Here is a 13968-nt window from a genome sequence, read left to right on the forward strand (position 1 = left end):
AAGATGTTTGGGACTTTTAGCTGAGATCTTGAGTTGAACTGCAATAGATTTTGTTCGTGTCTAGCTCACTACTTCTGCTGGTAACAAGATTTAAACGATGAATAGAGAAAATTCATTTTTATGATTACTGAAATCAATATGAAAAGTCCCATTTGAGAATATGATTTATCTGATATTAGCCTTTATGGATGGATAGCTCTTTTTCTCCACTACTTCTACTATAGCAGGGCTAATCAGTAACAGAGAGAGAGAGGGAAACGTGCAAAAGTAAAGAAACAATTTATGTCTACTGTAGTGAAGAAAACAACTTCCTTGTGTTCTGCTTTGCTTGTTTATACTAATACAGAGTGACTCAAAGTGTGCATCATTGAGCTGTTCATGGCCTGCTGAGGGAAACCATTAACTTAGCCTTCTGTAGGAGTATTGGTGATGTAGTCATAACATGCACTCCAGTGCTTTGTACTTGCTTCTTGACGTATTGCCTTGTCTGTGTAGAATACATAAAGTCACCATGACCCTCATTAATGGATTCAGCCAGGTAATGCAAAAAGGTGGACTACATTGATTGAGGGAATATGAGGAACTTTTGTTACTAGGATTTGAAGGCAATACTTTTCTTAAATTCCCAGCTCAGATGATAGGATAATAACCAGCATCATGGAGTTACAGATTGGTTGCTCTTCCATAAGTGTTTTCTTCTCCTGGCCTGCATTAGAAATAATGTGGCCAGCAGCAGCAGCGAGGAAATCATCCCCCTGCACTCAGCACTGGTGAGGTCACACCTCGAGTATTGTGTTCAGTTTTGTGCCCCTCACTACAAGACATCAAGGCACTGGAATGTGTCCAGAAAAGGGCAACAAAACTGGTGAGGGGTTTGGAGCACAAATCTTTGAACAGTGGCTGAGGGAGCTGGGATTGTTTAGTGTGGAGAAGAGGAGGTTCAGGGGAGACCTCATTGTACTCTACAACTTCCTGAAGGGAGGTTGTGATGAGGAGAGGTTTGGCCTCTTCTCCCAGACAACAAACAGGACCTGAGGAAATGGACATAAGTTGTACCAGAGGACGTTTAGATTAGACGTACTGAAAAACTTTTCTCTCAGAGAGTGGTCTGGCACTGGAATGGCTGCCCAGGAAGGTGGTGGAGTCGCCGTCCCTGGCAGTGTTCAAGAGGCATCTGGATGAGGAGCTACGAGATACGGTTTAGTAGTTTTTGGTAGCAATGATAATGGGGGGACATTTGGACTAGATGATCTTGTAGGTAGGTCCTTTCCAACCATGTGATTCTATGCCATAGAAGCTGAATCTGAAGAACTTCTGGTGTCTACTTAGTACTATGGCTTGTGGCAGGAATTACATCTTTACAAAACTCCTGACAGAGTTAAACTCCAAAAGGCATTGTAGGTGAATTTTATAAGTTTAACTAATCAGATCTTTTGAGAATCTTATTATCCAAGTCATAGAATTCTCTGAAGCAGAAAAATATATTCCACGAGTTATTATGTAGAAACAAACTGGGCCTCAGCATTTAACATACCACTCTGTATTTCAGGGAGAAATTTTAGGTACTTAGATCAAGTATCACAACAGATGAGCTTTCAGTTTCTCTTCAGACACATCATCTGCAGTCTACTTACCTCAGAGTCACTGACTTCAAAATGTTCATGTAAATCATTAACTTGAACCATTTATTCTGACTACAGCTACATGGTCTAAAGTTGATGTCTGGAGTCTGTTAATCATTACTTGTCATCTGTTTGCCATGTATTAGAAGGGGATGCCAGACTTTCTTGCTGGTTTTGCAGAGCTCAGCACCTCTGGCTTTTTACATAAGTAACTTGCATCCAAGTTCCCTTAAACAGCCTGAAATGCCTCATCAGGTCTATTTGCTTACCTTTCTATTGCTGCCTAAAGAGACATCCTAAATTCTCTGATTCAGATCTGCGAAAAGATGCTGAAGCAGTTCCCAAAGCTGTATGGGGAGCATCATTGAAGCCTTGCTGCACAGTTCTGCAAGTGTCTGGTCACTCCTGTCCTCACCAGATCCGTTCCTGTGTGAGCTGAAGAGCGTAGTTCATAGTTCAGCCAAAATCTTAAGGCCAGAAATTGGCATTCCTTTGCCCCAGACTTCATCCATGAGGGACTAAGGACACTGACCAGATTCTCAGACCAGTTTGCAGTGGGGTGCGTAACAGCCAATGAAATGTTCAGAAATACCTGCAGAAGGAATTGGTGCTGCTGCTCAGCTGCTTGGCGGCTCCCAGCTGGTGTTATTTCTGTCACATCTTGTTGCATAGAAAACGATTTGAGATCCTTGGACACATTACAATGTTACAGTTCTTGATGGATCCTTGTGCTTGTATCTTCAGATGCTTGGGTTTTTTTTCCCCCAGCAATACAAAGGTCCATACTGGTCTTTCACTTACTACCTCCTCATAGCGTGTTGTTTCAGCCTCTTATCATCCAATCTTCCTTCTTTTTATGTCTTGAGCTTTCCTCAGCTGCTCTCTGTCATCTGCTACTCATAAAACTCCTTCTTTTATTGCCTTTTTCTCCTTGGTCTGTATTTCGTTCCCTCTACCACTGAACGTCCTTGCTTGCACTGTCTTATTTCTAATCCTAGTATTTGCAGCTTCATCCCTCTTCAGTTGTTCTGGTTTACTTCTTAGCCTGGTAATTGAAGTCTTTTGAGAAGTTCCTTCACATTTTTTTTCAATGACTCCTATTCCTTGGTCACTTCTTTCTTAGCTCCAGCTTTGTTACTGTTTCCCAACACAGACTTGTTTCTCTTGTACTCAGAGCCATTTTATCCCCTTTTGTGCTCTGGAAGCAGATGTTAGTTTGGAATTGAGTGCTGTGTTAGCCAACAGTAGCAAAGGGTTTCCATTCCATGGAAATGCAGAGAGCCTACAGACCTCAGCTGCTGGCTTTATTTAGTGCTAATATTTGAAGAATTTAGGTACCAACCCTGAGCAAACCATTACTAAGAATTCACAGATTTCAAATTTTCCAAAGTTTTCATCTTGCCCGTGTCATTTTAGTGCCATGAGGTAATTAATAAATAAATAAACAAATAAATAATTTTAAAAACCCACATTCCTTATACAAGCATAAGTTGTCTATTATTTTTTACCCATCTGCTCCAAACTATGGTGGGCAGATGCAACAGCTAACATTCTGCTAATTTTTCTAGCATAAAACAAACAAACAAAACAAAAAAAAAAAAACACAAAACACTCACATTCTTTTTGTTTGTTTGTTTGTTTTTGGTTTTTTTTTTGTCTTTTTCTCCCAGATGACTGGATGTTTTCTAAAACGTCACCAGAAGCCAGCCAGCTAGCATGGAAGATAGCTGCCAAGAATGATGGGTCAATATGTCAGCAACTCAAAATAAGATCTTATGATTGAAAATATCGGAAGAAAACTATATTTTATCTAGGACTTAATAATGAATAAATGATTTGTATAATCCCTTTTTTTCTTCATTATGTTTAATTGCTTTTTTTTTTTTTTTTTTTTTTTTTTTGGGGGGATGCATGAAATGTAGGAAGGTACAACTAGAAAAAATTCAACAGCAGAAAAATAAGAGATTATTTTCTACATGCAATTGAGAGATCCCACTTGCTTAAGAGAAACAAGTAAGTTACAGAACAGATAGGTTACAAAAAACAGCTGGGATGCAGCAATATCTTTGTCAGGATTAAACTGTTCTGTATGCTCAGTTTTCTAGAAGAGAAAATGACTGCACAGAATGGGCTTATAGATACTTGGCATTGCTTGTAGCAATTAGTGATAAAAGAGAGCAAAGCCTCACATGGGCTATTAGGTATATTGGTCCTTAGAGAATGACAGAAAGTTAGAACAGATACAAACACTTGCTTTGGCAAGACAGAACCAGAGTTTCTGAAGCACATATTTTCTGACCCAGTTGTAAAAGTCATTGTGTAACAGCAAAAAAGCATTCCAACCAGAAATGGCATCTGTACTGAGCATCAAGAATTTCTGTGTTGTCTTTTGCTTCAGCAGTCATCCTGCTTTATTGTTGTAACTGTTTTGTAATTTAGAATTAATTGTGGATGTCTACAGTCTACAGATCTTATTTTTGAAAGAAAAAGAAGTATAAATTCTATACTGGATAAAATAAAAATATTTATTCAAATAAACTTTCGATGCTGAAGTTGCAATTCCAGACTGAACAACATAACCTAATAGAGCGCAGATCTTATTTCAACCTTTGTGGTTTAACACAGCTCTGTAAAGGTATACTGCTTCTCTATGGTTTTCTCTGGAAAACCCTCTGTGCTGTTCTTCATGATGAGCAGTACCCTGAAGCACAAATAGTTTTGTGGTAGGAATGGTGCTGCTCCAGAATTTGGAAGTTAGGGTTAATGAGGATCTCAGATCCTACCTTTAGGTTTGCACAGTCCTGTGGCCTGAGTAAGTCAAGAAAAGATTGCACAGAAATGTGCTTCGTGTATCTTTAGTGGGAAATGAAGTTTAGATGTGCTGCAGTGTATTTATTCTTACAGTTCCCTGGTTAAATATATGTAGTTGTTGTCTTCTGATGCCTGTGGGAAATACTCAGCTCAGACTGCAACAGTGCTGCTGGATGAGCTGGAAGGTGAGGGAAAAGGTGGTGAATAGATGCATGGAAAGAGTGGGTAAAGGCTACTCTTGTTAAAGAATGCACTTAACCAAGAATAAACCAAAAGCTGAACAGAAAGAGGTAAATGGTTAATTATAAATTAATTAATTACAAATTGTATAATATTCATGACTCCTCAGGAAGTAAACCAATGCAGTGCTCTAATTTTAACCTGAAGTCTTCGCCATTAACTGTAAATTCTGGTATTCATTAATGCAAAGCAAATAAACACAAAGGTACTCATTCATTACGAAGAAATATAAGTAGCTCTGAGAAATTCAGTCTATCTTCAATGTATCCAATTAGTAAAGGGCCTGTTTTTAAGATGAAGAATTCTGAAAACTCATCCTTTTCTCCTGAAAGTTTTTTGCCATCTTTTCTGTAATGCTGTGATATTTTTAGCCGCAGATCTCCAGCGTTGTTTTCCAAGGGAAGCTATTTCTGTGGCCTAAGTGAGCAAACTGTGCAAAACAGGCCGCAGAGCAGGAAGGGAGAACGAGTGTCCGAGGGAAAACAACCACAACTACAAACAACAATTGCAGTGAATGGACCGGGAGGAGCCTGAGGTTTTGTGACTCTCTCAAACTAGCCTTTAGAAAGCAAAAGTAGATTCAGGTCACAAACATGTTTACTTGTTGGGACAGTTTTGCGATGTGTATTTTCCTTAAGGTCTCAAGCAGGCAATTTCTGCCAAAGGGTATGAAACAGCATAAGCAATGGCTAATAATTCAGAATACTACTAATGACACCTAGGATAAGATTTTGTTAAGGAAAACTAATCACACTCTCCAGGAGCAGATCTGGTGGCCTTGATTTGTATAATGAGAATCCCTCTGAATTCAACAGAATTATTTGCCAGAGTGGAAAAGACTTAAGAGAAATAAGCCACTGATCCAAATCCTGTACACAGTCTACAGCATTTAATAAAGTGGATTATTCACCCACACTGCATATTCTGGTATTGATAGCAGTCACCCCGTGGCTATGTGAATGCAGACCCAGTGGTGTCATCACTCTCCCTCTTCACTCATGGGCCTCCATAGTCTTAACAGACTCAGGGAGAAACTCACAGACGTGCCTATTCAGCGGGGCAACTGTGGGCTCCTGCTCTGAATTTGCTTTGTGTACATGGGTCTGTATTCATATATAGGATTGCATCTACTTGGCTACGAACTGTCTATTGTAAATTGCAGAAAGTGGAGACAGCAATGAATATTTAAGCCATTTTCATCCGTTAGACAGAACGTTCAATTCAGTGTGAGTCTTACTGATTTGGTCAGTCCAGCCTGAATTGATTCAGGTGTCACAGATTTCATCATTTTCCTTGAAACCTGTAAAAAATTCTGAGAATATTTGTATTATATCTAAATTTTCTTCTACTTATGTCTGAATTTCTTTTGTTGGTTTCCAGTTATGGCTTGCAGGAACTTGGCATCTGTAGAGATTCCTTCTAAAGTTAGAATGACAAGGAGGAAGAGGACATGTACATGAAAGGAAGGGTGAGGAAATCCCTTTGAAATTTGTGGGTCTACAGGAAAAACAAACAAACGAACAAACAAACCATTGATGAGGAAGGATGTATTTTAAACAGTGGCCTGGCTACTTTTTCTCTCTCCATATAGGCTGGCAAATACCACTAGCAAAGACCAAGGAAAAAGCAGATAATTGTTGCAAAAGGATACTTGCTCCTTTTACCCCTTTCCATCTCACCTACATTCCTTAGATTGTGTCATCATCCTACTCTAAACATCAAAGTCCACTGAGGAGAAAACAAAGCAAGACCAAACAACAAGGTAGTTTATTAAGACTGAAAGCAAATAATATAGCAGGTAATATAATGCAACTGGAATGTCAGCACTAAACAGCCGGGACATTTCTGATACAGTTGCATTTGTAGGTATTTGACTGCAGATAACAGATTTTATTTCCATCACATTAATCTCAGAGCTCTGATCAAGTGAAGCAAAACAGCAGAGGAGGTCAACGGTTATTAGAAGGTGGAGAAGAGTCTGAGGGGGAACTGAAAAAAGAGAAGGTGTTGCCTTCACTAAGCAGATGGTAGTTATGTTGTAAGAAAAGGATTGCTCTAGAGAATGAACCAGGTTTGGAACTTTCTGCCCTCAAAAAGGCAAGAACAGAGGAACTTATGGGCAGTAAATCTAGAACTGCAAAAAGAGATGGCCTTTTCCACATGATTACACTAGAGACACACCACTACAAAATGCTACTGCATTAATGCAGTCAGTAAAAGACTGCTGTGAAAGCAAAGAATTGTTGGGATTTTTTTGTCAAGAATACTAAGACTCTCATCCTATTACATGTACCATAATAAAACTCTGTTGAGCTCACAATTTTAATCTGAATTTTAGAAAATGTTGCTGGAGACAACAGAAGCTAAATAAATTTCAGGGATTTTTTTTTTTTTTTAATTAATTAATTGATTGATTGATTGATTGATTTGTTTGTTTGTTTTGTGTATGTGTGTGTATGTGTGTGCTGTATTTTTTGTTGTTTTTGATGTTTTGTTTTTGTTTTTTGGTTTTTTGGGTTTTTTTTCCCCCTAAGTTGTGTGCTGTGGGTAAATTTCATCAGGATTCGAAATAACGACTACTTTTGAGTAATGAGAATGTTGTGTTACCTTAGGTGGAAATACTCTGCTGCTGTGCATGCATTTTGAAATGAGATGTTGTCTTTCTCTATTACTTTGTCATTTTTCCTTCTTTCGGATGGTTGGTTTATCAGCTTGTTATCTCTTTGAATTTTGATTTGATTTCAAACTTCTGCATTTCTCTGAAAGTGCTTTTAATTTTGTAGCAGTTTTGGTTCCATTTCTTCCTAGATCCCATGGGTTCCAGACTGGGCCTTCAGCCGTTCTCAGCTATTGGTCTTACTGTTCATGAGTTCTACACTAACAGCAGTAGCTCCAGTGAAGATTGGGCCTTCACACAATTAATCAGCAAGATTTTTAAATGTTGTTGTAAATTGTTTTTGTTTATATGTGTGGCAAAATGCCAGGCTTGCATTGATGTTAGAGATCTGCTTTTCATTCTGTTTGTCTTTGAAAATTAGTCTGAGAATCTTTTCATGGAATGTTTGTTCCTTTGCCCAAAGTTTTTGTTCTTTTCAGTTTGGGTTTAAGCCATGCTGTGGGGATTGGGATGTTGTAATGCTAGCATCAAAATTGGAAAATTTTATATGACTTCTGATATCTGAGTTAGCTTGGTGAGAATGTGCAGGCATCTCTGCCTGGAAGTACATCATGCTGTGTAAGAATTACATTTGTATCATACACTTGCTGCATAAAAGTACTATTTGCATTGGTATATAAGTGATACCATTCTGTAGAATTGTCAATAGACAATTATCATCAGCCATGTTCAGTAAGGAGGAACTGGCATGATATGCATGTTTGAGGCACACATTGGCCCTTCTGTCATCGTTTCACTTCACAAGACATTTAAATCCATGTACCTCTGTAGTCCCCATTCTGTGGCCTCAAGAAACCTTTACTACTGCTTTTTATTCTGTATGCAAGTTGTCCATCTTTTGAAAGTGTTCAGAATTATGAAATGCTGGACTCATATCACAGCAGAGGCCAGCTAGGCTTTCACACACAAGATTTTGAAGGCAATGACAAAATGATCTCCAGCATGACCACAAGAACCCATATATGTAGTCCACTGTGGTCTCTGAAGGTCATGCAGGGTTGCATCACTAAAAGACAGAGCTCTTTACATACTTCTGTTGTGGTTTAACCCAGCAAGAAGCTGAACACCACACAGCCTTTCACTCACTCCCCCCACTCCCAGTGGGATGGATGAGAGAATCAGAAAAAAAAGTAGAACTCGTAGGTTGAGATAAAAACTATTTACTAAGACAGAAAACGAAGAGAGAAATAACTGTAATTATTAAATATGTGTGTGCGTTTGTATGTATATGTGTGTATCTACAAAACAAGTGATATGTAATAAAACTGCTCATTACCCACAAACCAGACCTCAAGAAGCATCAGCGCCCCCTGCCCCCCCCAGTTCCCCTCTGTTTTATAGTTTTTCCGCATTGTGGAACCCCACCATATGGTATGGAATGTCCCTTTGGCCAGTTTAGGTCAGCTGTCCTGGTTCTGTCCCCTCCCAGCTGCTGCTGCCCTCCAACCTCCTTGCTGCCGGGAGAGTATGAGAAACTGAGAAATTGAAATGTCCTTGGCTCTGTGCAGCATTGCTCTCCAGCAACTAAATGTCAATATGTTATCAACATTGTTTTTCTCCTAAAGCAAAAACATTGCATCATACCAGATGCTGTGAAGAATATCAGCGCGGTCCAGCTGAAACCAGAATAACTTGAGAAGAAAGAACTATGATTTCCACCAGAAGACCCAGAAGGAACTTGAAATGTAAACTAACAGAAAGTATGTATGTAGCTGCCGTTTTAATGGGCTTGCTATTTTGAATATGAAGATAAAAAATGATGCTGTTCTTCCATTTTCCTATCTTCTAGACTTGCATTGATTACAGTGTAGTGAGTAGTAGACCAGACCCTTTTCTATGTACGGTGATGAACGTTCAAAGACCTACCACATGAAGTCTCAGTCTTGCAATCAATCACGTGGGAAGAGATTCCCATGTGTCCAAAGGCCCAATGCAGCCAAAAGAAACATCAAAGATCACTTTTGAAGGTACAAGCTCAGAAACCAAGACAGATTTACTACTGTATTTTCCTTCCATCAAGATGCAGACATATTTTACATTTCTTTTTTTCATTCATCTCTGTAATTTTTAATATTGTTGATTATCTAAAGCGTGCAAAGAGTTCAAAATATGACCTAAGAGAAATGATATAAAAATGTATTTTAATTCCTAATATAGAGGATTATAATTATGTGATTCTGTGATTCTTTTTTCCTTCCCTGATATTTTCCAGAATGCACTATAAAAATAAAAACTTACCACTGTCTCCTGGCATGTGGTAACATGGTACTGGCTTGCTTTATTTTTCTTTTCCAGCCAAGTCAAAGTCACTATTTTGAAAAATCAAAGCCTTTTTCTTATTTATCTTCCTCTGGATCACTTTGTCCAGAATAAGGGTTCAATATCAACAAAGAAGAGATGTAGTAACTTAGCATGCCCCTTTATTCCCCTGTGAAGAACTCCAGCACTACGTCTTTGCTTCCACGGGTTGAATGACTGTCAGATATCAGCATATGGACATTTTTGGAACAACTCTTTCAAGTGCCATTCATATTTATACAGACTAATTTGTGTGTAACTGCGGACTCTTACAATAAAGGGAGCAGAACTCCTGAATAAACCATCGTTTCCTCTACAACAGAAAGCTAGGAACAGAAGTTAGCAGAGGCCTTTAAAATAACTACTAACGCATAGAAAGCAACATAAAAATGAATCTAGCTGCTTGTTTCTTTTGATGCCTTCCTGCTGGCAAGCTGTGGGAAATCATGTAGTTTCACATTTAGGTCATTTTGGGAGCATTAAGAATACATATACATTATGATAAACAATTTCAAAAAATAAAGGAAAAAGATGCTGTGATTGGTCAGTGAAAAATGATATGGTACACACATATCATGCCTTGCAGTGTATGCTTCTATTGCAAATAGCTTACAGTGGTATGCAGCCTAGCTGAGACTCCTTAGGACAAGACCTTCATCTTGAGTGCCTACATGCTCTAGTCCTAAGGACTGTTCACACTACTGAGACATTCTGAGCACAGAGATCTGGGTGTGAGTGCAGCGCAGTACACGTGCCCATTCCCAAAACTAGGCTCCTGTCCCATAGAACTTCCAGTGCCAGAAGGTCTTAATTTGCTGTCATCGAGAAGGCTTGAAATTGAAACACTTGATTAAGTGATTAGCAGTTATACAGTAAGAGGTTTTGTAGTAATCATAACACACAAATAAGCCTTTAGGCTTTAAGTTTATGTTGTTTTTATTATACTGTAACTGATTTGCTATTATGTTTCCATGTGACAGATTGTTTTCTTCCCCGAGGGACACAGTCACTGCTAATATTGCCATTATGCTAATATTACCAGAGGCAATTATTGATATTGACATCACAACCTTTTTGAAAAGAAAATAATAATAATAACAATACCATTTAGGAATCCATGCCATTCATGTTCCTAGAACGAGTTAATTTTTTCACCAGTAACATGCCAATTACTTGAGTTTCCATTGATTACCCCATGCCTGTGGGTACTGCCTGTCATCGCTCCTGCACACTGATTATTATGCAAGAGGCTGTCATACTGCAGAATATTTTTGCAAAACCAAACTGGTTCGCTTCAGACACACAAGACCCAGGAATTCAAATGGCCAACCCCAGTCTCCAACAACTAAACAAACCACACAGCTGAGCTCAGATATGGAAAACCCTGTAAACCAAACAACTGACTCAGGACACACAGCAAGCCAAAAAATCTCCCAGACAGCCAGCTGAGAGTGACTAACAGGAGGCAGGAGCTACACAAAATAGAGAAAAGTAGGCAAAAATATTGAAGACAAAGGGCTAAGTGATGATTTAGTCTGAATTACTTGCAGTACAAAATATTGTGCATTATCAAGCCGCTGCTTTTTTTGCCCTCAGTGCTGTTGCAGCAGAAATGCATGCATGCAAAGTTAGTGTGGGACAGCAAGAAGCCTCAGGTGAAGGTAAGAAGCTCAGAGGGTGAAGGCACCACAGGCATACACCAGTTCAGCCAGGTAAAGCCACGTTCCCCTGTTTACTGTTTCCCAGTTTCCCAATGTGCCTGGCCTGAAGCTCAGCTCCAGAATCATCTCATGGCATTCTCAGTTGTCATTCAGCATTAGAAAACCTGGGGAGCAAATGAAAATGATGTCTAACATGTGGGTGACTGCAGAAGAAGCCAAAAAGAGGGTGATTAAGCAGTGGATTAAGCATTTCCCTTTACCTTGAAAAGCCTCTGAAAGAAATGGTTTCAGGGATTAAAAATTAATGTGATTATTCTAACAAATGTTGTCTTTGAGAAGAACAACAGGAATAAGTTCCAAGCGGAGCTATCTAAGGGACTGTGAAACAATCCCTACGAAAAATGGTCCCCAAAGATCCTTTGTGGAGTGTTATTTTAAACTACTTTACACAAAGCGTATATAGGTGGGGATGAAATAATTCATACAATATTGAAAGACATTTATTTCCTAGTAAAACCTAGAAAACAAAGCAAACTCACATCCAACTGTGTTAGCTTGGAAAGAAACATTCAAAATTAAAGATCTCTTTTTTGTGTGTGCCAGAGGTCAGTAACTGTTTACAGCAGTAGAATAGTTGCAGTGCCTGTATTCGTATCCTTGGAGCAGATTCTGCACATCAGCAGACGAAAAATAGAGTGTTTTCCTAAAACCTACAACGTGCATCATTTTTTGTGACCAGCAAATAACTCAGATGTCAAAAGACTCCTGCAAGCTCACTCTTTTTTGATATTGGAACTTGTTTGTTCTATTTTTATTTTTATATTATAAATTTGATTTAATAGCTTAAGAAAAAAGGACATTTCAGAGATGAGCCAGAATATTAAGGCAGCCGTTTCATGACAGTTCCAGACCTTATCACAGTCTAGTTTTAATTCCTAGCTCTTCTTAGGGCTATTCTACACTTAAAATTATTTTTAATATAAAATAGATTCTAACTAAAAATAATTCAACCAGAGCTGATCTGATACTGCTTTCTAACAGTGCCTAGGATCTTCATGGTTTTTAAGGAACCTACCTGTCACCTTGATTAGCAGAGAAGCACCTTAAAGTCCCTTCCACTGATGAGTTACTGAGGCCCAGAGATACTACAAGTGACTGCCAAAAACATGGAAGTTGCACCTTCCAGAGCAGGTTATGCATCCAAAGAACAGATCTCAGAATTTTCCAGGCTGTCAGCTCCTACTGAATGACGGGAGTTAGGCCTGGGAGTATCTGAATGTAGTAACCTTGTTATTTCAAACTAGCTTACTAACTCAGAATGTCAACAGGGGCCCAGGTCCAGGACCATTGGGCCTTTCATTGGGTATTTATTTTCCATATATGCTGTTTAGGAAGTTTGGGTATCTTTACATCTCTTGCCTGTGCAGAACAGTACCTTTTGTCTCTGAAGCGTTTTAAGATAAAAATTTGTATGTTCTTTAGGTGCTTCTGAGGTTAAGCTGTAGTTGAGCAGGAATTGGCAGGATTGCAGTCTCGGTCACAGCTACTTAAAGACCTCCCTAAGTTCCATTTTAATCACATAAACCCTTTTATAGATCTAGGCTTAATGTCCAAATCCCTCTTGGAAATTTTATCCTAAGAGAATGTCCTGAGGTCACACAGAAAACTTATGAGAGAAGGAACTGAAGTTAGGTAATGTCCTCAGGTAGTGCTCTGCCTCTCGGACTGTTCTCCATAAAAATTACTTTGTGTTGTAAGAATGCAGCTTTTGGTGCTCTAAAATTGTTAGGAATCTGCCTATTTTGAGAGTAGACTCCGGATGGCTTTCAAAAAGGGGTACATAAATTACAATCAAAGGCTTTTTTTAAAAAAAAAACAACCAAACAAAAATGTGTAAAGAAGGCAGAAAGAAAGAAAAAAATGCTGTCCAGATTGTTTAGGGCACATTTCCCTCTCATGAGAATCACTGTTAGAAAGTCAGGAGGCACCAGAAGCAGTGGGTTTGGTGTCAGAGTCACTGTGACATTCACAGAGCCCATTTGTGACTGTGAATAAAAGGAAGGTGAGAGCACTATCTGGAGCTGAACAGCAATATTAAGGACAAGGACTTCCATGGTGCACATAGCAAAGGGAGTATAGAGCAACATTGTTCTCCTTGCCCTGAAGACGAAGGATGGCTGAACACAGAGAATGAGCGAAGTCAGCTGCCTTAATTACAGAATATATTAGATGTGTTTTATGTCTTTCAACTAAATTAGTGCAGCATTTTCAATACTGTGTGCAAGAATATATAAATGATACAGTTCTTCACTGAGAACAACATAGAGATGGCACTTTGCAGTTTCACAAGTAAGCAAATTAGAAAGAAAACCCTGAAACTGCGCTGGTGTGAATTGTCCCTCCCTTAGTGAGGTCAATGAATGGTGACAGTTACAGTACTTGAAGATTTTCATTCTCTTTCTGAACAGCATTTATGGAAACAAACATCTTAACACCATAAATCTGACAGTAGAAACCGCTGGCTATCCCACTTGAAACCAAGAAATTAGAATGTATTCATTACAGTGCTGTGCCTGCATTAAGTTGGTTAGACTTCTAGTCAAATGTCATTGTTTCTAACACTTGTAATTCGATGTTGTATGTTCAGCTAATGTAGAAA

General features: G+C 38.8%; 1 long non-coding RNA gene across 1 annotated transcript in view; it reads right to left on the reverse strand.

Annotated features, from left to right (window-relative positions):
* Positions 1-3255: 3255 nt before the first annotated feature.
* The window catches only part of LOC128085282 (uncharacterized), a 47182-nt gene continuing 36469 nt past the window's right edge, over positions 3256-13968 (reverse strand). The window contains exon 4 of the long non-coding RNA XR_008208873.1: positions 3256-3349. This is a non-coding gene — a long non-coding RNA (uncharacterized LOC128085282). The remainder of the gene's footprint in view (positions 3350-13968) is intronic.

This window comes from Tympanuchus pallidicinctus, unplaced genomic scaffold (assembly GCF_026119805.1).
Source record: "Tympanuchus pallidicinctus isolate F22 unplaced genomic scaffold, pur_lepc_1.0 scaffold3, whole genome shotgun sequence".
In the NCBI taxonomy this organism is placed as follows: domain Eukaryota; kingdom Metazoa; phylum Chordata; class Aves; order Galliformes; family Phasianidae; genus Tympanuchus; species Tympanuchus pallidicinctus.